Below are 4,480 nucleotides of genomic sequence, written 5' to 3' on the forward strand. Positions count from 1 at the left end.
GGGAGAGGGTGCATTCGCACGCGAAAATTTAAATAATTAAACGCAAATTGCATCCCTCTGCCTCGGCAGGTATTTATATTTTAATAATTAGAGCAACAGAGAAGACAAATGAAACTACTGTACCTCGTGGAAGAGACGGCAAAGGGGCTTCCGAGTGCGCCTACGCAATAGTTAAGTACGTTGACTTGTGATGAGATTCTTCAAGATGGCGACTGGGATGTTATGGCGATAGGGTGGCGGGGGGAGGCTAGGGTGGTAATTTGCGTTTAATTATTTAAATAAATGTATGCCGTGACGAGGACGTTCGTTACCAGGCAAATGAGTGAAACGGTAACACGCGAACCCTCTACGCTTTTGTGCCGCATTATATGTACCTTGGTAGCTTTGTACCTATATGCGCCTAGTAGGCCTATTATCATCACTCACGATCCTACCGATAGTAACGTTTTCTTGGAAAGCACTATAACCACACGCACCTAAACCCTCTATAAGTATACCGAGTAATGTACAACAGTTCGCGGTCGCTTTTAGAATTATTCTTTCGCAAGTCGCATTATTAACTGTGGCATTTTTGCACTGACGTGACCCCGCTAAATAACACGTGAACAGCTGTCACGAATTTACCTGTTGCGAAGACGATTCGAGAACGCGAAATTAATCGGATTTTAATCATAGTCATGTTAATAATTTAATAATTTTTTTTTGCGAGTTTTGTGTTAAAATTTTGCAAAATTGCAATTTATTTAAATTATATAATATGATTATATAAATATTATTTTATGGCTTGTAATTGTAGTACCGTAAAGACGATATGTGCTGTAGACGGATATGTACGATGGATATATTGACATTCGAAAATTCGCAAAGTTCGCATAAGACGGTTACGGGAAAGTGGCGAAATTTAAAATTCCGCCTGTCAGCCGGTATAGAAAGGACGATACTGGGGACATTCAAATGATGCAATTTATTCAAATCGCTATAACAATAATGTTTGAAGGCTACGCGGGTGGCTAGTCAATTCGCAAAAGGCAAGACTGTATATCGATATGCGCGATCGCGAGGCACATTATGGCACATGTAAATTCTATGCGAAAGTCATTTTCCTTATTGATGTGTGAGGTCGTGAAGGAACGTCCATAAAATATTTAGAGAAATCGACTTGTTGTTTATTCTGGATATCTGGGTGAAATTTATAGCAATACGAGAGATTGATAATTTATTGTAGGGAGTTAGATTAGCTGGGCCGATTGGGTCGAATTGACTGCGCGAATAATTAGTTACGTGTTAAGGAACCGTGGAAAAATTATAGACAAAAAATTAGCATCGAAGTACTTTCCCACGAGGGAAAGTCATTATTTTCACGTAAAACATTTTCGATTCGATTCTGTTGCGAAACTAACGGCTCTACTTGATAGGCATGTATATGGTATAGATATACATGGAAAAAGTACGGGGCATCGCGCGTGATCGCGATCTAGAATGGATCCAACGATCTCACCTGCATATACACGATCATTGATCATTGACTGTAATGCATATTGAATTTGTATACGTATAAATTAAACACATTAAAACTGTACAACGGGCTATTATTAATAAAATAAAGTTATGGAAAATTTAATCGATTTCACAAATAGGTAATAAAATTTTTCATAGAGTATATCCATCTCTCTCTTACGCACGCGAATCCCGATAAAACTGTCTCTCTCGCACTCGTGGCAAGTATACGAAGATGGAAAATCAATGATGGTCGTTCGAAAAATTTTAATCAAATTGATCGCTGATCAATATACTCCTGTGACGGTGAACGAATACAAAAGATGCATCTGGCCTGCATCTCTGGTCCATGATGGCATGCAAGCGTGTATGCATGCTAAAAATATCCATACGTTAAGGCAAAGTAGAAATGGGACTACCGGATGGTTCGGAAGACAGATGAGAAAGCGAGAAGAAAAAAGGAATAACGAGGAGGGACGAATAGGCGAAGAAAAAAAAAGCAATGTAAGAAGAAGAGGAATAAAAGAGGCGTCCATTGCCGGAGGCGTCGCGGCGAGAGCGTCTCGGGAGCCTTCACGAATAAAACCATATTATTAGGCGTCTACCAGCGGCAAACCACCCGCAACTAAACCTTTCAAAAGGGACTTCAATTAATCGGAGATCCGGAGTGGTCCAGCGCTGGAGTCTGTATATCGGGAACGTAAAACCAAGCCCTACCTATACTCGCGGTCCTGTCTGTTATTAAACGCATATCAATCAGAGGGCCTAATGCGCTTTTAAATGCGCTTCCCTGATTTATCGGGCCCCTTTACAGCTTCCTTTAATTCCGCATAGATAATAGGCCCCTCGGAAACCCGATCTATAATCACTACCGAAAACCAAACTTATCGAAAAAAAAAAAAAAAAAATTCGAGTTGATAGACAATAACATCTTTGATCAAGCGTCTAATTAAATACTCAATTATTTTTCGTCATTTTTTGATTAATGTTATCAATACCCAAATTCCGGGACTTATCTTTCATATTATTATTATTTCCCTGAAACACTATTTAAAATCATTTTCACTGAATACTCGCCAGTGTCTTCTGATCTCTTATTTATATTACAGTATAGTAAAAGAATCACGATACTGATAGCAATTTATAACAGACTCGTTTATTCATTTATTTTGAGAGCTGCAACAAAACAGCCCGTCCCGCGCAATTATTCGTAACAATAATAAATTCTCGAATGATTTCGATCTAAATTTAAATAAATCGACTGAAAGTCATTGTTAACGAACAATTGAAATATTTATTCGTAAATCTAAATAAACAAGTATACCAACACACCTGTAAACCTCGTGCCATGCCAACCGTGTCTCTGGGGCAGGGAATGGCGCGTCGTGTGGCAACCGTTATCAGATTCGATCCGGCTTCCTGATAGTTAATTAACGAGTTCATTATGCACCCTTGGCCCTCGTGGCCGTGCACCAAGGAACCAGGACGAAGTGAGGCATTGCGAAGATCCTCCGGAGATAAGGTCGACCCGGTGGGTGGCGCTATTTTATTGCATCACGACTCCACCAGGACCTTCTGGTACCGCGATGCAATTCGCGAACGTGAACTTGTTACGTATTTTGCAATCCTTAAATTACAAAAAAAAAAAAAAAGAGTACATAAATTCCACGCGAAAGTGATTTTCAAAAAAATTACGCAATATTTCGAACGACAAATAATCTATCTACTTCGTCCCTCGTGCGTAAGAAATTCTCTACCGTGCTTCGTACAACCTAATCGGGATGCAGCTACCAGCCATGTATATATATAAATTGTTACAAGGTTACGGGCAAAGGGCCCGAGGTGGATGATTTCGTTTGGTAATTGCCGGAGCTATTAACGCCTGTTTACGCATGGCTAATAAAGCTGACCCGAAGGGGGGTAACCACGGGGTTAAAACCGTGGTCGATGGTTTCACTATTTAATTTCCTGGAAAACAGAGTGTCGGTTATCCGAGCACCGCATCAATCACCCGTCCCTGACATGGAAGCTGTAATTTGGCTAACCTCTACAAACGAGAAGAATCGTAGAACCTGGAGCTGATCCTATCCACGTTATTCTCGGACAGTAAGATCCTCTGCCAGGATGATCAGCTGGTACAGTCCTGACATTGACTTTGCCCCACTTGACTTCTAGGTAGTCCAATACAGTACGTCAGGGTAGTTGGGTATCGTCTTACCTCCCTTATCTTATGGGTAAAAGCAGAGCAGAAGCAGCCACGCGATAGAGGCGGACGGTAACGAGTCTCAAGGTGTTTATCTCGATGCAAGGTTGAGATCGATTTTATCCGGCGGATAGAGGTGGATACCGAGAGTAAACCCGGTAAAACGTGTAAAACGTGTAAAAGGGCTAAAACGTTCGTATGGGGATCGATAATGGTCAGCGATAACGAACGTCCAGACGTTCATGGGAAGATTCAAGATTGCTGTTTTCTCTGGGCAATCATAGGCCCGAGAAATCGGACAATGCTTCCTACGTTTTCACCCTGTCTTGTGTTATAACGTCTGGCATGTAGAAAGAGAGAGAGAGAGAGAGAGAGAGAGAGAGAGAGAGAGAGAGAGAGAGAGAGATAAAGAGAAGTTAAGGAAGACTGAATCATATCGATCTAAAACAGATAGTAGATCGTAACCAGTCTTGATCTATGGGAATACTGGAATTGTCATGGCTATAATATTTTTATTTTCAAATCATTCGTTTGAAAAAAAAAAAAGTACCAACGTGGTCTTCACGTTTTCTATATACTGTTGCCAACTTATAGCTTATCCCATTCTCTTGTCAAGAATACCCTGGTAATTTCGCGGCGGTATTCTGATGAATTTATGAATGGTCAGGATATTTGAATGTTGCCAGAAGGGACGGGCTGTGTCTAGCCAACCTCCTAATATTTAACACGCAAGATTTAGAAGTAGACGCCGGGACCGAGTCTTGGGATCCAATGGATGTA

The sequence above is a fragment of the Cephus cinctus genome, unplaced genomic scaffold (genome assembly GCF_000341935.2).
Source record: "Cephus cinctus unplaced genomic scaffold, Ccin1 Ccin1_scaffold1073, whole genome shotgun sequence".
Lineage (NCBI taxonomy): Eukaryota > Metazoa > Arthropoda > Insecta > Hymenoptera > Cephidae > Cephus > Cephus cinctus.